Source organism: Protobothrops mucrosquamatus, unplaced genomic scaffold, assembly GCF_001527695.2.
Source record: "Protobothrops mucrosquamatus isolate PMUCROS unplaced genomic scaffold, P.Mucros_1.0 scaffold408, whole genome shotgun sequence".
NCBI classification, from domain to species: domain Eukaryota; kingdom Metazoa; phylum Chordata; class Lepidosauria; order Squamata; family Viperidae; genus Protobothrops; species Protobothrops mucrosquamatus.
This window is the reverse complement of record NW_015386738.1, coordinates 26,794-46,473: the sequence shown is the minus strand read 5'-3', so window position 1 is coordinate 46,473 and position 19,680 is coordinate 26,794. Positions and strand designations below refer to the sequence as shown.

The 19,680-nt window shown below is 37.8% G+C and overlaps 1 protein-coding gene across 1 annotated transcript in view; it reads right to left on the bottom strand.

Annotated features, from left to right (window-relative positions):
* The window catches only part of GRB10 (growth factor receptor bound protein 10), a 108,219-nt gene extending 96,832 nt beyond the window's left edge, over positions 1-11,387 (bottom strand). The window contains exon 1 of the mRNA XM_029284179.1: positions 11,297-11,387. The gene's annotated coding sequence lies outside the window, so the exon portion shown is untranslated. The remainder of the gene's footprint in view (positions 1-11,296) is intronic.
* Positions 11,388-19,680: the final 8,293 nt, after the last annotated feature.

Here is a 19,680-nt window from a genome sequence, read left to right as displayed (position 1 = left end):
ACTGGCCTAGGGGAAATTTTTAGCGGGGGTTTTAAAATAATTTTAAATTACTTAGGCCAATTGTTAATATTTGTCTTTTAATTATGTTTTAACTGTAGTATTTGGTATTTTGTAGTTGTTTTATCTGGTTGTTAGCCGCCCTGAGTCCGCAAGGAGAAGGGCGGGATATAAATATAATAAACATAAACATAAACATAAAGATGGGCGAAAAACTTTGGCTACAATATAGAACTAGAAAAGTGGCAACGGCTATGGGAGAGAAATTACAAATTAACAATATCAACTTCATATAAAGAAAACTTATATAAAATGTTTTATAGATGGCACTTGCCACCAGCAAGATTAGCAAAAATGTTTAAAAATATGTCAGATAGATGTTGGAAATGTAAGGACAATTCAGGCACATACTATCATATTTGGTGGACATGTGGCAAAGCAAAGGCTTACTGGAAAAAGATACATGCGTGGTTAGAAAAAATATTAGGTGAACATATTGATTTTAAACCTGAACGTTTCTTACTAGGTATAATGCCAGAAAGAATTAATAAGCAAAGTCTTACCACAGCAGCAAGAATAATCTTTGTGCAATATTGGAAGAAGGAAGGACTACCATCAGAGGAAGAAATAATCAGAAAAATATTGGAATGCACAGAGATGGACAGATTAACCATGAGATTGAAAGATAAAGAAGATACAGATTACTACCAAACTTGGGACTTACTTTATTGTTGGCTAGAGGAGAGAATCAAGAATTAGGAATTGAATATGTATTAACATAGCTGAGCCCAGACTGCTCGTTGGTTGAAAAATTAACATATGTATGTAAAGAAAATCAATAAAATCTTTATAAAAAAACATACATTCCAAAAATGATAGTAGCCACAAAATAATATCTAATTGCTCACCACTGATCACTTTCTGACCCCCATGCCCAGCCAAACACCTAAGTCATCAGCATTTTCCAGAAAGCCAGCCTGGTCAGGATCAATCTGATCTTGCTACTGCTACCATAAAAGCATACTTCCTGGCTCCTGCAAGATGGCATTCTTCAATTTAAAACTGAGGATTCCCCTCCTGCCACATCATAATTTATAAGTAATGTCGATATTTCTTTTAAACAAAGGAACTCTCTTCAAAACCACAAAAATCCCAAGTCAAAGTTGCTATTTCAGTCATGTCTGATACTCTCTGTAATCAGATCTCTACATCTGTTTTCTTTTCAGGGACAGTCATTTCTCACTACTAACATTTAGGTTCTTTTGGCTTTCTCAATATTAACTCCAGTTTTCCCATTTGGTTTATTTACTTAATTCAATGCTCTTCTCAAGCAGACTTCTTTGTCTGAATTCCATCAGCTCATAACAGAATATTGTGATGAAAAGAGAATGGGCAAAAGTTAACTATTTTTAATTAATTTTAATTTTTAATTTTAATTTAAAAACTAATTTAATTTTTAACTTTTTCCCAATCACAGCATCCACAGTGGATTTTTTTTAGTACTCCTGTTGGCCAAAGGACCCTGTGGATTCAACTGTATTCAAACTGAAAACCAACAGTTTTAATATATAGCTGACCTACAGGAGGATATTGAGACCGTTTACCATTGTTAGTTGTTTCATTGTCTAGAAAACTCCCCACTCCAACCTTGATTTGTCTACACAGGCTTTCTGTTGTCAATTACAATAATTTAAAGCCCACCCTGGACAAGACCAGGGGGGATAGATAGGTCATCCATCGTAGAACAGATACTCAGTAGCAACTAGATACAAACACCAGAACCAGACTCTGAAGAGAGGAACAAATTCTGCCCCAAAGTTTCCATCTATGGTTTCGTACCTTGCCTTTTGGTGCTTTGGAAAATAGATTGATCCGTCTTCTTTGTGTAAAGTAAATATTGCACTTTCCATTCTCACTGATCTCACCATTTGCAATTTTCAAATTATTTATATATAAAGTTGCAATTCTGCATATTTCTTCTAACACTAAAATGTATGTTGTAATAATTAATCTCTATCATGACACTATTTGGCTAGAACATAATATAAAACCACCAGGTGGCACCGGTTCCTTTAAAAAAAAGACTACCCCCTCCATACTTCCTATAATCAAAAACCAAGCACTTTTAAGTTAACTTTTTATAATTAGCTAAGGTATGTTGAAACTCATTTTTAGTAAACACTATACATTAATTTGGGGGCACCATACTGAAAATTACTTAATCTGCCTTGCATTTACCAAAATAAAGGGAAACTAAATTACTAAAACCCTATATAATTTAGTAAAATTTACTAACCAATGCTAAACTGTGTAAGTTAACTAAAATTACATACTATAGGTAAAAAAGTAAACCACCTGAACATTTTTGACAAGTTCATAAAATTGATTCTTAGGATTTACTGTAACCTGTGTTATTAATGCATGGGTAACTCAACTGTATCCAGTGTAACCATTAGCAGAAACAGCTTGCAAAATAGGAAACTTCCTGAAATTCAAGTACCATCAGCTGGTTGTCACTCATCTAAATTTCCCACAAACCACACAAAAGGGTTCTTCTAGGTTCTTCTGGTGAAACATAAATTAAAACACATGATGTGTCATGTAAATCTGTTCAGAGCAAGGTCTTTGGGAAGAGAATATCACAAAGCATTCATGTCCTGGAGTCAGCTCATTTTGATTCACAAGAACTAATTGTTAAATTTTCACCAGTTGTTAAAAACAAACACTATTCAAACTTAATACTACACACACCCATTGAAATATATATCAACCATCTTCCTTCAAGTGCAAATAGAGAGTGAAATGGGGAAGAAAGAAGTAAGAGGAGGTGTGCACATGCAGAGAAGAGCATACAAAATCACATGAGGCAGTTATGTTGACAGTGTAGCTAAAAAAAAAGAGAATAGTCTTTTTGATGACAGGCAAGGCTTTCATTGTTGATTATTAACTCTTCTCACACTTCTGTGACCTTACATATGCCAGGCTCACTTCAGGTTAGTCTGCTTTTCTTTTCTCCAGTTAAGAATCACTGCAGGTAGGAAGTAATTTTTTTGGGTATTTCTATTTAGATTTGGGATGACATGTGCATAACCCTCTATTTGGTTCTGGGAAGTCCAGGGGGGGAGGGGAGGAGGGGATTAAAGATGTAAATTTAAATTTTGGTATATTAGAATGCTATAGTGAAATAATGTATTTGAAGAAGATGAGATGCTCGGCTGGCGCCCCCAAACTGCATCCGAAGGATGAGGAAAAGAAGGAGGTGGGATGTGTAGGGTAGTTGAGAGGAGGAAGGAGGAGAGAGGTGTAGGTAGAAGGAGAAGAGAGGAGGAGGGAAGTAGGTAGGAAGGGTGAAAGAGAGGGTGGACGCAGGTGGGGGGGCTGCTGAGCACCTCTGAATAGATATATAATATGGGGGTTTTTTTATTAACGTATACCATATTTGTAATTTGTCTGTTTATTTGAAAATTAATAAAAAATTTGAATATATATATAAAAAGAATCACTGCAGGTAGGAAGTAATTTTAAAATAACTCTTGAAAGTTGTGTTTTTTATCAGGGAAGCCTTAGTTATGTGCCCTTTGTTTGTTTGATGGCCAGTTTTTGAGAATTCTGTTTAGCTTTCCAACATGCATATTTTCTTAAATTTATCTGAGATACTGAGGCTGCTTGGCTGGAATGAATGTTGAAATCAGCACATGACTCATTCACAAAGTACTATACACTATATTGAGATTTGCATACCAAGGATTGTAAACATAATTTGGGTAAGTCAAATGAAATCAAATCAGTATTTAAATATTTATGTATTATAAATATACAAATACATAATTATATATTTGATAAATAATTAAATCATGTATATGGAATTTGCAAATAAAAAGTATTGTATATTTTTATTATTTGTAAAATTTATAATAAACTTACAGATATATACATATGTGGGTGTATACACATTGTTTTTAATCTATTCTTTTATTGTTTTTAAAACAATAAATGAAGAAAATGAACAAAGTGCAAAAATAAAATATACATTTTTTTAAAAAACTGAAGTAAAAATACAAAAAAGGAAAAAAGTACAAAATGTCATTTTAACATTAATTACAATTCTACATATATTTTTCTAATGCAATTATTATTCAAATACACATACACTTCTATTACATTTTTGTAACTATATTTTTTCTATAAATGAGTCTCATATTTCATTGTATTTCTCCACCTGAAATCTATATCTATAGGAAATCCACTCATTAGGCCCTCAATCCATTGAGTGAAAGAGGCCACACATTTATCTTTCCAATGTTGCAATATCAGTCTTTTGGCCCTAGTAAGAACGCAGAGAACCTATTTATGATGTCCAGTTGTCATATTCCAAGAACTAGGTATGTAATTCAAAAAGTATTCTTGTCACACAATCATATTTATCATATTTAATTATCTATACAATCATATTTATGTAATCCACTACTTTCTTCCAAAACTTAGAATAAAACTAATAGAAGCTTTTTGAAGAAGTATTATTCTATTACATCTCCAACAAAATACTGTCCTAGACAATCCTTTTCTATACAGATGTAGTGTACTCCAATAAAGTCTAAATATTTTTTGTTATGTAAGTCTTCCATGGAACACAATTATTAAACCACTACCAGGGAATCAAGGTGTCCCCCAACCCCTAATGCCCTGTCACTTAATGACTGCAACAGGAAAAGCTGGGATTGTAATCATTGAAGGAGCCATGTGGGTGTTTTGGTGAAGGACACAACAACTTACAACCAAAATTTCAGATTCAATTATTGTCGTAGGTTGAGGACTATGTGTACATGACTACCCAATGCCTCTATCTCTATTTAGAGTCCTAAAATAAAAATTGAGCATGACTTATTTTAGAAAAGACCAAAAGTCTTTCAACTCTGTATTTTTTCAGACCAATAGTTAGTGGAAGATGCTTTATCTGAACATTTCTGGCAGAAAAACAGATCATGTTCTGCAAAATACTGGTGTATTTTAATTTACTTATTAAATCCATATGCTACCCATCTCTCTGATAGTGTTTTATGCTTTGTATTCATTTTCTTTTCTATGTAGGCACAATCATTGATTTTCAATGTCTTTTATAAAAAAGAAGCCATCAATTGATAATGTAAAGAAACTAAAGATATCATATGTTTTCATACAAGGCAGAGGTCCCCAACCTTTTGGGCACCAGGTTCTGTGGAGAAAGATTTTTCCGTGGACTGGAGAGTACATGGTTCTGTGTGCTGCCTGCATCCCATGGATGGGGTTTTGCTTGGTTGTGCAGACCGGCTGCTGGCATGTCGCATCCCAGTACCAGTCTACGGACCGGGGGTTGGGGACCCCTGATATAAGGATCATAGGCTGTATATTAGTTATATGACTGAGTGCACATAAGCAATTGAGTGTTAGGAAAGAATGTTCCTAACAGTTATTGGATTACTCCCTACACACTGGTAGGGCCTTTTTGCATCAGTGATATGCATAAGACCAATTTCTAAATATTTATTTATTTATTTATTATATTTTAAACTGTCCATCTTGTTCACAGAGGGACTCTGAGCAATATACAATAAAGGACTATATATTTCCTTATATAAAGGAAATAAGATCTTTATAGATACAGAAAACGCCTTCAATAATTTGAACTGGGTTTTCTTATTTCAGGTACTGGAAAATACGAAATTTGGAAAAAACTTTATAAAACGAATGAGATCAATCTGCAAAAAAATTACAAAAAGCATAAATAATTGTTAAGGGAGATCTTTAAAACTGTGAAGGGATGCCCACTATCCATTCTCTTGTTTATTTTGGTTCTGAAAATACTGAATTAGAGTTATAAGACAAGATATGGGAGTAAAGATAAAAAAAGAAATTTACAAATGACTTGGTATTGATTCTGGAAGATCATTTAAAGGAATTAAAATATTAAAAAGAAAATTAAAAGAATTTGGTGCATTTGCAGTTATTGATTAATAAAGAAGATAAAGATGTTCACAAAAAAATGAAAATAGAAGATCAAACAGAACTGATGAATGAAAAAGATTTTAAGAATGAGAAGAAGGTATAGTACTTTATCATTGACTGTATTTCCTCTACTTTCAGGGAGGTCTACTATAAAGTCCATAGCGATTTCTTCCCATGGTTGAGAAGGGTCTGCCACTGGAATTCCCTGGAATTCTTTCATGGTGGCACATACAGTACAACTCCTGACATAATTTTCCACAACCCGTTTTAACCCCAGCCACCAGAACTGCCGGCGGATGAGATGTAGAGTTTTTAAATATCCAAGGTGTCCAGCCTGTTTTACGTCATGGCTGTGTTTGAGAGCGTTAAGACGGAGGGCTTCTGGCAAGTACAATTTTCCCTCCTTCCAAGCCAAACCATCCATGCATGTTAGGGAGGTTTGACTGTCCTTGAACCACTGGTCTGTGAAGAGCTTTTGTTTTATTTTCTTTGCCCCAGGGCAGTTTGTAGATTGGAGATAATTGCCTCATTAATCTCTTCGCGCTGGCTTTTGTACTGGGGCAGTCTGGATAGAGCTTTAGCTAGGAACTTTTTCCCTCCCAGAATGTACTTTAGAGTGAAGTTAAAACGATTAAAGTATTGTGCCCAGTGCACCTGTTTCGGGGACAATTTGCAGGGAGTTTTCAGTGCTTCTAGATTTTTGTGATCTGTCCATACTTCAAAAGTCACCTTGCTCCCTTCTAGATAGTGTCTCCAGTTTAATAGAGCCCATATGATTGCAAAAGCCTCCTTTCCCAGATCGCCCACCTCCTTTCACTCTCAGTAACTTTTTTCAAGGTGTAGGCACAGGGTTGCAAGGCCCCACTTTGGTTCTTTTGCAGTAATACAGCTCCTACGGCCACTTTGCTGGCATCAGCTTGCATTACAAAGGGCTCCCCTGGGCAGGGGTGCTTTAGGACCAGCTCAACAGCAAATAGTCTTTTTAGATTCTCAAAGCAGTTTAATAGCCTATAGTCCATGCTAGTGGTTGGCCCGGTCATGGTTTCCCTCCTCCTTTGCCTATTTTGAGTAGTTCTGTAAGGGGTAGGGCAATCTCAGCAAAGGAGGGAATAAATTGACGGTAGAAGTTGGCAAAACCTAGGAAGCTCTGGAGCTGTTCGCGAGTCTTTGGGGGCCACCATTCGATTATAGCTTTCACCTTGGCTGGATCCATTTCAATACCCTCATTGGAAATTCTATAGCCAAGATAATCTAATCAGGTCTGGTGAAATTCACATTTTGACAGTTTGACATAAAGCTAGGCATTCAATAGTTTCTTTAACACTTCTCTCACCAGCTTTATATGATCAGTCATATTCGTGCTGTATATCTGGATATCATCAAGATACACCAGAACCCCTTTGTATAGATGTTCATGTAGGACCTCATTAATCAACTACATTAATATGGCTGGGGCTCCCTGTAGTCCAAATGGCATGACTTTGAACTAATAGCTCCCCATGGGGCAATTGAATGCAATTTTCCACTCGTCTCCCTCCTTTATTCTCACCCGGTAATATGCCTCTCTCAGGTCTAATTTAGTGAAGACACTCCCCTTAGCCAGGTGGGTTAGTAAGTCCTTCAGGATGGGGAGAGGGTATTTATTTTCCACACTCACAGCATTGAGACCCTTATAGTCTATGCAGATATGAAGAGACCCATCTTTTTTTCTTTAAACAACACAGGGGCTCCCACAGCAAACTTGGCCTGTTCAATGAACCCCCTCTCTAGGTTTTTGTTCACGCATTGCTGCATCTCCTCCATTTTGAGGGGGGACATGGCGTACATTCTCGGTCGTGGGAGTTTGGATCCCGGCAACAGTTCAATGGAACAATCATTGGGTCAGTGGGGAGGCAGGGTGTCATATTCCTTCTCACAAAATGCCTCTGCCAGGTCCCTGTACTCGCTGGTGGTGATGAGGCAGCCATGTGTGCTCGCTTGTTGGGTGGGCCAAAGTTTCCTGTATTGTCTGTTGAATCAATAGGGGGCTTGGGCCCTATAGGTAGCCTCACAGTTCTCATTCCCTCCTTCCACCAAATAAACAGCTTCCATTTGTCCAACCAGGCTAATCCTAGGATCACAGTCTCAGTCATTTTTGGAGCCACCAGGAAATGAATGAACTCCTGTGCTCTCCTAATTCTAAGCGTAGGGGCTCAGGTAATTGAGTGGCTAAAGTCCCTCCCATCAGGGAGCTATCTACTTGCTCAAACCTCACAGGTTTGGAGAGCAGCTTTGCTCGTATGCCTATTTTCATGGCAAATGGCAAGCTAATGACGCACCGGGAGCATCCAGAATCAACTAGCACTTTTAAGTCTACCTGTGCTCCCGACTTAGGGATTATGAGTTTGGCTGACAGTGAGAAAGATGGGGTGTGTCGACTCACCATCGGTTTGTTCTCTCCTTCGTCGCCGCTTTTGAAAGAGGGTAGAGCGGGGGTGGATCTAGCCTTAGTCCCGGCGTCCTCCTCCGTGGGGGATGTGACTTGGTCAACCGGTTCCTGTGTGATCCAGTTGGATTTCTCTCTCATTGGCTGCTGGGTAGGTTTCTTTCTCGCTGCTGGTCCCGGTCTACTCTGCTATTGGGGGTAGGGGACTGGGCAATTCACTGCTCGATGTCCCTGCTGTCTGCATCGGAAGCACTTGATTGGCGGGCCTGCAGGTGGCCTGGGTCCTTCAGCAGTCGCAGCAATTGGAAGTTTTCGAGGGGGGGTTGTTTGGGTTGCTCTGGCTTTGGCTCAGCTTCAGGTGGGGGAGGCTTCTTATAGCAGGCGAGATGAACGCAATCACATCGACCATAGTGGTTGGGTCCGGGTAGAAATAGGTCCAGCGGTTCAAATGAGAGCACACTTGGTTGAGAAAAAAAATTAGCTTCTCTGGGTCTCCATTGAAGGTTGCTCTGAAAGGTGGAACAATCATTGGCTGCTGGATGTGGTTGTTGCACCCCCAGTTGCTATTGGCCCCAATCTGGCTGCTGATTCAATAGCTGCTGGGGCCCCCACTGTGGCTGTTGCACCCCCAGTTGCTGTTGGGGCCCCCAACCTGGCTGCTGCTGCATTTCCAGGGGTGGCACATTTGGGGTCTGTTGCCATTCCCCCTGCTGTGGGTCTGCTGGGAGCTGTGGCATCCTCAACCGTTGTAAAGCCTCCTGCGGCCTCAGAGGGGGTTGTTGTTGGAACTCCATCATCTGCAGGCCCCTCAGTGGTTGCTGTACATTATAGGGTGGCGACCAGCCTCCTTGCTGTGGTTGTCCTCCCACCAGCTGCTGATCTCCTGGCTTCTGCACCACCCCAAGCTGTTGCAAGGCCTCTATTAGCTGCTACAAGCTCATCCACCTGCGGGGGCTGCCAAACTCCCCACTGCTGCAGGGGCCTCAGACTGGGGTTTTCTCTCTCTCTGTGGAGCTGGAGGCCCTGGCAGGGGATTTCAGGAGCTGGAAGGCTGTCTAATCTGCAAAGGAGGGGCTGGAGGCTTCTCTCGGCAGAAGTTGATTTCTGCTTCTCTGCCCTAGCCCTTCAAATCTCTCCACTGGCTGGCTACGAGCTGCACACAGGCATTCCCACTCACCTGAGTCCTCAGTGGCAGACATCCTGGTAGCTCTCCACAGGTCTGCTTTTGAAGTCTTTGTGGGTGGCAAGGCAGTCTCGAGGCATCTGGAGTCTCCTTTGGGCTGGGCCCAATCTGACAACCAGATCAGCTCTCAAAGCTGCTTGGGTTTTGCCTTCAGCTGGGAGTCCTGCAAAAGCTCTTCCTCCCCTGGCTTGTTTGCTGTCGATCCCCCCCCCCCCCGGGGTAGCAGCTGATGCCGGGTTGCTGGCTTCAAGCAATTTTTTTTTTCTCTCCATGATAAAATCTTCTCCCGAATCTTTGTCAGTTTCCCTCAAGTCTGAGGACAGTGACTGGGGCTCAGGACCTCTAGAAAGTTTGGAAAGTTTGTAGATTTTGGCTTAATGTCATGGTTCCGACAGATGAAACTCTTCAAAGAACTTTGAGGCATTGTTTACCTTAAAGAATCTTTATTCGAGCAGCATAGCTTCAGCATGTACATAGTCGAAGCCAAAATCTGACTTCCCCTCCCTTCAGCACATAGATTAAAGCAAAATTTCCTCCTACAACTAACGTTCTTAAATCACATTCTCCAATTAATTTGAAATGCTGGCTTTCTGCCCAGTTTTTTATCCCGCCATGCCTTATCATCTCTTATTACAATATAGTATGCCTAACTAACTCTCATCACATTCTTCCCCCTCCCCCCAGTATCACCTAATTCTAAGAGTAAAGCATAATAAAGAAAAAGGCTGCATCTCCATATGTTGACAAAGCAAGAACATCTAATGTTAGCAGTGTTGACATATACACTATAATTTTGAAACTTCTAAATCCAAGTTTTCGCACCTCCTGGAATATCGTCTCGCACCCCCAGGGGGTGGCAAACTGGGACAAATGGTATAGACCCTTAAGTTGGGGAATCATGAGACCTGTCTTTCTTTTAACGCTATTCTGCTATTAGCTTATTGCTTTACAACAAATGGCTATTTCCAGTTGGAATCCAAAAATATCAGCTAAAGAAAGGAAATTATGACTGCTGTGATGTTAAATCAATAATCCAGGGAGGCTTCAAATACTGAAGCTTTCTAAATGGATTGTGGAAAAGGTATAGAAATTATTAGAGAAGTAATAATTGATTTGGATTTTCACATATTGGGAAGAGAATTATTCTGTTAAAGGCAATCAAAATTTCAATGAGAATAAAAATGCTACAGTGATCACATTGTGCCATTAGCATAGTCAGTTACCACTATGTGACAATCTATTCTGTTGTATTTCATGAAAGTACTTCAATTCCATTTCATTTTATCTCATTTACTTGAATCAATATAGCACTGTGGGAGTTTTAAAAATCCTAATATCTCTTCATACATATTAATTTCCTTTTAACATACAGCCTAAAAAAGAGATAAGCCAACCCTGGAAATGTACAGAATGAAATATTTCAAATTTAAGCTTGATACTGATTTGTTCTGAACATGGCCAAAAAAGTTTCAAGCTTAAACCTGGATTGTTCAACTTCAAATCTTTTGAGTAAAGACAGATCAACTCTTCTGAACTAGAAGAATGGGACATTTCAACTACAAAATATTTCGAATCCTTCTAGTTTACCACTTTCCTCAGTATTTTGCCAACTGGAAAATGTTATAATGTTTAAAATTGTATGCTGTTGTTGTGTTGCTGGTTTTTTTCTTTTTCTTATATGCCTAATATATATGTCTTATTTCCCTTACCTCCTTGCTGATTTAATGAAATGCAACTTGATTGTTTTTGGTATTCAGGTTCCACTAGATCTCGACCTGAATGTGCTGACGTCTGATCAATAGAGTCCTAAAAATAAACATAAAAAAGAAGAAACATATTACTGATAATTGCCATTCATATTATCACAGTATTCAAAAGCTGAAAGTGAATTCTTTCCTTACATAAGATTCCTCTATTTGGGGGGGGGGCAGAATTAATTTGAAACAAGGTCACAAATTTAATCCTTGATAAGGTAACTACAATTCAATTTCCTTTTATTCATTTTCAATAGAACAGAGTTATATTGTGAAACCTGGCTACTAAATTCCAGCCAAGCAAAGCCAATATGCAACAGGTTTCACCTCCCTTCAACCTAATTAATTGTTGCACAAGTATTATATTTGACCTCACATATTAAACCTATAAACATTTATAACTTCTACATATAATTTGTATTAAAGATATTTTAAAAGAATGAAAACAATAAACATTTTTAAACAGAAAAGGAAAATATTTTATCTTAATGCTACAGTGTAAGTTTTCAAGATGCTTACAATTTCTAAAATATTTTCTGTTGGCCTAAATCACTGGATAATTCTATTATCTGATGCCTTTAATCTGCTCTATCATAAATATACATGATATATAAATATTTGACTTTATTTCCTCCTACAGTTCAAAGAAATTTAATATAAACAATACCAAAAAATGAAAATAAATCAGAATAAATCATATTCAAAACCAACCTGGCTGATGAAAATACCCTTGTACCATGCTACACTATTTATTACCATAAACAGTACAGCACAAATAATACAATATCTAAAATTATAGCAACCTTCATTCTAATATGAAGAGTTTTTACATGAAGAGTACCAAACACACCTAAAAAATTGCAGCAACTTGGATTAAATATGGATCCAGCCAGAGTTTTATTCTATATCCAGAATCAAATCAGAAATAAATATACTATTATCCATCCTGGAGAAAGTATGGTACAATGTAAGAAAATATGAAAAGTGTTACCTCAGGGATCCATAAATGTATAGGGTCTTCAGGAGCTAGGAATTTATTGAGTATAAAGAATGTGTCATGATTCCGATAGATGAGACTAACTAAAACAGAACTCTGAGGCTTGAGGTTTTCTTTAAGAACATATTTATTGGCTACAAAGTAATGGCACTGTCAAAAGTGAAACCAGTACTAAAATTCCCTCCAAAAAGTTACAGTATATAAAGTTAAACTTCCCACCCCATTACTATGCAATCAACTTCGTTTCCCAATAGATTAGTTTGGCAAGCTTTCTAACAGAAAGCTCAGCCTCCCAGTCTAACAAACAGAAAGGACAGAGAACTGTTTAAGGACAGGACAGGACAGAGAACTGTTTAAGCCAGCAGAAAAAGTCCACCCACCCACCCCATTCTAGTGGCAACCGAAAACGAGCCAAATGGCTTTATTCAGGTTCATTGCAGAGTTGATAGTCGGACCCCCCCAAAAGAAAACAGATCCTGTAGAGCAGGGCTTTTCAACCGGTAGTACGAGTACCACTTGTGCTACTTTGCCACATGGCAGGTGGTACATGATTGCTAACCAAGTGTAGCAGGGGAGGGGAATGAGCTGAAGCGAGCCAAGCCTGAGGGAGGGGCAGCTGCAGATGCAGGACTGTCTGGGCTCGGCAGAAGCCCCAGGAGCCGGCAGGACTGTAGATGATTGGTGCTTCCAGAAGCAGCTTGGAGCTGGAGGTGAACTGAAAAAGGGGGGGAAGAGAGGAAAGGCTATAAAAGAATGTAGTTTGGGTGAGGGAAGGGGAAAAAAGACAACAGGAAAGGTTTAATCCCTTTAAACAAATGTAATTAGTTTTACCCCCTTTAACTGAGTCTGTCTGTGGCTTTTAGAAAGTTTTCTTTGAAGGTAAACAGGCTTAATTTAAAGCTAAAGTTTTTCGCAATTGTTGGAGCCTTTCAGTCTAGAATTGCAACATTATGACATGTGACACGCCTGAGGCAGCTTAAAGAGAGAAAAAAACAGAGTTTGTGTTTCTTTATTTTCTTGCTTTGCTGTGTCTTTAAGGATAAAGGGAAGGGATTGGGGGGTGCATTCTACACTGTGGAAGAGCTCAGAAGGGCAAACCAGCTAGCTCAGGAGTCTGCAAACTTAGCAACTTCAAGACTTGTTGACTTCAACTCCCAGAATTCCTCAACCAGCCATGAGAGCTGAGGAGTTGAAGTCTACAAGTCTTAAAAGTGCCAAGTTTGAAGACCCCTGAACTAGCTGGTAGTGGTGCATATTAATAAACATGGATAAATTTATCATACATTTGTCAGTGCAAAGGGAAAGTGATTCAGCAAAGGAACAGCCACCAAAGAAATTAAAACTGGTACTTTTTTCTTTTTTTCTACAGTTTGTAATATTGTATTAGATTATAGAATAAAATACAAAAATACAAAAGCAAATAGTAGGACACAGTGGGGAGGAAAAAGGGGGAAAAGTGAGGGGGAGAAGGGAAAAAGAACATACTTCCACTGTTGCAGTAGAAGGAAGATTTAACATTGAACCTCAACTTTTTACTTTTCCATAATATTATAAACTAGCCATTTCTATAACAACAAATGAATCTAATCAGTAAAACCCAAAATCCCCCCCTTTTTTTAGTCATCAAGTTTTTGACACCTTGCTAAGCACTGGTGGTACTCAAATATTGTCATGTCCTAAAAGTGGTACAATCTGTGACAAGGTTGAAAAGCCCTGCTGTAGAGAAATAAACAGAGAAGTTAGGAATCTCCCCGAGGTTTCTGAGGATGCGTATCATAGAAATTTTGTATCAACCGATCTGCCTTGACATCTGTACTTTTCATCCAAGTTGCTCTGACAATGGATATCCCTTCCACTGTACTAAGTACTGTAATCTCCCCTTGTATAATTTAGACTAATTTTATTTCATAATGAGTCTCCCCCTCAACCAAAAGGGGACCAGGTGAATTCTTAGGAATTGTTGTTAAGGATGACTTTCTGCGAGGTTTTAGCAAACTACAATGGAAAACGGTGGATTTTCCCCAACATGAGGAAGTTGTAGCTCCACTATCACATGATTTATAATTCTAACTATAGGAAAAGGACCAAGAAATGTTGATCCCATTTTTGCTAGGTAATTTGAGTCTTAAATATTTAGTTGAAAGATAGACTTTCTCCCCCACCACCTGGAATGGTCACTGAGGGGATTACTTCTTTTTTTAAAAAAAATATAAAGATTTTATAAATTTTCTGTTACATACATATATTAATTTTTCAACCAACGTGCTCTCTGGGTTTAAAAACGCTAATATATATTCAGTTCCTAATCCTTCATTCTTTCCTCTAGCCATTGATAAAATAAATCCCAAGTTTGGTAATATTCTGTTTCTTCTTTATCTTTCAGTCTCATAGTTAATCTGTCCATCTGCGCATTCCAATATTTTCTGATCAATTCTTCCTCTAGTGGTAATCCTTCATTTTTCAAATATTCTTGCTGCTGTTGTGACGTGTAAAATCAAGTATAGGCTTTGTTTGTTAATCTTTTCTGGCATTATACCTAGTAAGAAAAGTTCAGGTTTAAAATCAACATGTTCTCCCAACATTTTTTCTAACCAAGCATGTATCTTTTTCCAGTAAACCTTAGATTTGCCCAGTCCCTTGTTTGTAAAAAAAGAAAAAGAAAAAAAAGGTGCACGTCATACAACCCACCTTGCCTACCATACAAGGTTCCATCAAAAAAAAGTGCCGGAACTCCGTTCTGGGCGTTCTATGACAAAAAAAGCACTGGCTTTGCCAGACGTCCACCAAACATGATAATAAGTGCCTGAGTTATACTTACATTTCCAGCATCTATCTGACATATTTTTAAACATTTTTGCTAATCTTGCTGGTGGCAAGTGCCATCTATAAAACATTTTCTATAAATTTTCTTTATACAAGGTTGACATTGTCAATTTATAATTTTCTCCCATAACTTTTGCCGCTTTTCTAGTTCTATATTATAACCAAAGTTTTTCGCCCATCTTATCATTGTTTCTTTAACTTGTTCGCTTTCCATTTCCAGAATCAACAAAAAATTATACATTTTCTTAATTAATTTCTCATCCGAAGTTAACAAAATCTTATCAAATACAGATTGTTCTTTGTAAAATCCATACAATTTCATTTCTTTTTCATATCTATTTTGCATCTGTAAATGTGCCCACCATGACATGTTATACCCTGATTTTCCAGTTCTTGTTTGGATTTTAAATTCCCATCAATATTTAGAATATCTCTATATGTCCAAACTTTTTCAAAGTCTACCAAGTTTGGATGTACAAATGCTCCCGTCATTGATAACCACCCTGGATTTTTTTTAAAACACATTTTATTGGTTTTTTTAATTTTTACATCAAAGTGCTCAGGAAAACATCGTGGTGAAAGGGTAATCAATCATAGCAAAACAAGTCATATATATATAACTAAAATTAATACCTTAAAAATTCCCCCCTCTATTTCCCTCACATGATATAACAAATTTAGTTTAATCTATTTCTTCTTAAAATTCAATCAATCCACAGAATCATCCCTACTATTACATCTACATAAATCACTCCTGCTTTTAAGCTCCACTAATTTCAATTAACATATTCCAATTAATCTTAAACAAACATATTAATAAAACTTTGGGTATCCCTTCTACAACACACATAATATTCCAAGAACAACATTCTAATATTTTCACATATATTCCATCTCTTAATTTAATACATCATTAATTAATACCCTTTCTTCTCTTATCATAGATCTCTCTAATTCTTCTGCTATTACAAAATAGTTTTCTATATAAACAGAGTAAAAAAACAAAAAAAGAATCATTTCGACCTGTTAAGTAAAATTTAAATCTCAACCAAATTAACTATAGTATCTAAGACAAACATATTATTACACCAATTAGATTGTCAAATCAGTCCAAATCTCTAAAGCCTTCTTGACCCAATAATTAAAATTTTAAATCACATTTTTAAATCTAACTCTGGCTTTTTTCTCTATACCAAGCTGGTTTCCGTAATGTCACATCTATGTCATCAAATATCAGTATTTGAGTACTAATGTTTATCAACAAATCAATCTGATCAAAATTCTCTTCCCCTTCTTCCAATATCATGTAAGCAATATAGTCCATTTTATTCCATATTATAATTTCAGCTTGATTATCCAAGTTGTCATAACTTCCAATCGATCGCATCTGGCTGTCGATTCCTGTTGATTTTAGCAATGGGAGTACTTCACTTATAATCATTTTTTGATCTTCAAAGTTCTCCACCAATTGTACATAGACTTGTGAAGTATCCTCCTGTGTAGTAGTTAGTTGATTTATAGAATAGTCATTTAAAGTCTCAATCTGGGATTTTGGGTCCAAAATATTTCTAAAGTTCAATTGATCAGTGAGTTCTTCCATCTCAAATTGTGTACACTGTTGCATATAAGCTTCTTCTTGGCCTGTAGATTGGTCTTTTAAAATTTGGGGCTCAGCTTGTGATTCTACAAGATGGTCTTTAGTTTTTCTCCATGACTTCATCTCCTCTGTCATTTACAATATTTTTTCCAATATCAGCTCATAATCCAGTCCAGAATTCAATTGATCAGTAAATTCTTCTTCCATCTCAGATTGTGTACACTGTTGCATATAGGCTTCTTCTTGGCCTATAGGTTGATCTTTTAAAGTTTGAGGCTCAGCTTGTGGTTCTATAAAATAATCTTTAGTTTTTCTCCATAACTTCATCTTCTCTGTCATTTCCAATATTTTTTCCAATATCAGTTCATAGTCAAGCTGTGGGTAAAAGTCTTCTATTTCCATAGTAAAAGAGTCTTTTAATCTTTTTGTGGAAACTATATTTATTAAGAGTCCATATACATCCGCCTCCACAATTTTTAATTCACAAACACAACCCACAGCTGTTTTCAAGCCTTTATCTTTTCTTCTTGTTAATTTCTGAAGGTCAAAACCATCTTCAAACACCAAAGCAAAGACATTACAATTCCAATAAATATTTTTGCCACAAGATGTCCTCAGTGAGCTATAGAAAGTTTTTTCTTTGCATGTTAAAAGCCTTTATCTCGTTAAGAATGACGAAGAAAGAGACAGAAAAAAGCAAATATCTTCAGTATAGTAAGTAAAATAATGCTCTATATTACAAATCTTTCCAGGGATGCCCAATATCCCAAAAGTTCAAAATATAATAAGTGCTATTCTGTAGTTTTGTTTAAAGTATTTTTTTCCCCAAACAGACAGATGCCGCTTTCTTAGAACAGGGAAGTCATCCAAAAAGCAAGCTCTTTGCAGGAAAAATAGTTGGGGATAGGTGGGGGAGGGAAAAGTGTCACCCAGATTTTTCCACGGTGGTTTCTTTATGCTTAGTGTTCTTTTGCCTTTGGCTGGTGCAGCTGAGTGGTCGGCCATTTTACTGGCTGAACTTTACTCTGTCAGCCCTAAGGAGTCAGCTGGGGCCATGGGAAAAGCTGCCGCTTTCCCACAGTCACCAGCAAGACCCCTCCTCAGTGGGCACCCCTCCAGGGCGACTTTCAATCCCCTCCGGGGTCTACCGGCGAAGGAAACACAGCCGGTGGGGAGACAAGTCTCTTCCACACGACCGGAGTCGCCGCGCACTGGAACCGGAAGTCCACCCTGGAATTTTTAAATATATTTTAATTTTAATTTTTCCCCATACTGTTAACAAAGCATTTCTTATATAGTGATTTTGGAAATACTTATGAACTCTATTTTTCCCATACCATAAGAAAGTGTGCCATCCCAACTGTAACTCATGTCCCTCCAAATATAACAACCTTCTATTTCTAAGAGTTATCCATTCTTTCACCCATGTTAAAACAGATGCTTGATAATACAAAGCCCACTCTGGTAACCCAAAACCTCCATTTTCCTTAGCATCTTGTAATGTTTTCATCTTAATTCTAGCTTTCTTTCCTTGCCAAACAAAATTCAAAATTAATGAGTTTAGATCTTGGAAGAATTTTTTCTCAAGTTTTATCGGAATTGTTTTGAAATAAAAATAGAATCTTCGGCAATATATTCATTTTGACTGTTGCAATTCTTCCTAGTATTGATAATTGCATATTCTTCCACCTTTCCAAGTCCAGGTTTATTTGTTTCAATAATTTTATATAGTTATCTTCTTTTATTGTTGAGCATTTGTCCGATAAATATATATCCAGATATTTAACCTTTTTCATTATCTGTACCTCTGTTTTTTCTGACATTTGTTTTTTTTATCTGTAAGATTCGTAACTATTACCTTGGGTTTTTTTTCTATTTATTTTTAATCCCACCATTTCTCCATACTGTTCTATCTTTCCCTATAATTTAGGGATCATCTCCAAAGGTTCTTCTACGACAGGGGTGTCAAACTCAATTTCATTGAGGGCTGCATCAGCATTGCGGTTGCCCTTGGGGGGCCAGATGGGTGTGGTCAGGGTGGGTGCAGCCTATTGGGTGGGCATGGCCAGGTCTACATCGTTCATGTCAAGGGTGCCTGTTGGGGCCTGGGCAGGAGTGGGACAGATCTGAGGGTCTCTGGCAGAAGGGGTGGGACCGGGGCAAGAGCCAAGACATAGTCCATTTCTTCATTCCTCACAAAGGGTGAACGCTTCCCCAGCATGCACCCAGGGGGCGGGGTTGACGCTGCAGGGGCTGGTTCCTCGCTGTTTCTAGACGGCCTTGTGGAGCTAAGACTGAATGCGTTTTAGCAATAGATGGCCACCACAAAATTGTACATTGGCTCCCAGCCGGCCTGGACCAGGGCCAAGGCAGCGGGGGCCCTCACTGTTTCCAGGATGGCTTTGTGGGCCACATAAAACTACTTCACGGGCCGCATCCAGCCCACGGGCCTTGTGTTTGACATGTCTGTTCTAGGATAAATACTAGATCATCAGCAAATGCTCGTAATTTATATGTTTTGCTTTTTATCTCCAACCCTTTAATTTCTGTATCTTGTCTAATATTTCTATTTAAAACTTCCAAAGTAAAAATGAATAGAAATGGGGATAGAGGACAGCCTTGCCTTGTGCCTTTTCTTATCTCAAAGTTCTCAGTACAGTCTCCGTTCACAATAACCTTGGCTGTCTGTTATATATTGTTTTTACCATATTTATAAAGTTCTGTCCAAAGTCCATTATTTGTAGTTGCTGGATCATAAATTGCCAGGAAACGTTGTCAAATGCCTTTTGGGCATCTAAGAATATTAGTGCCAATTGTTTCCCTGGGTGTAATTCATAGTATTCTAATACGTCTATTATCACTAAGTTGTTTTTAATTTGTCTCTTTGGTAAAAAGCTGTTTTGATCTGGATATATAAATTCG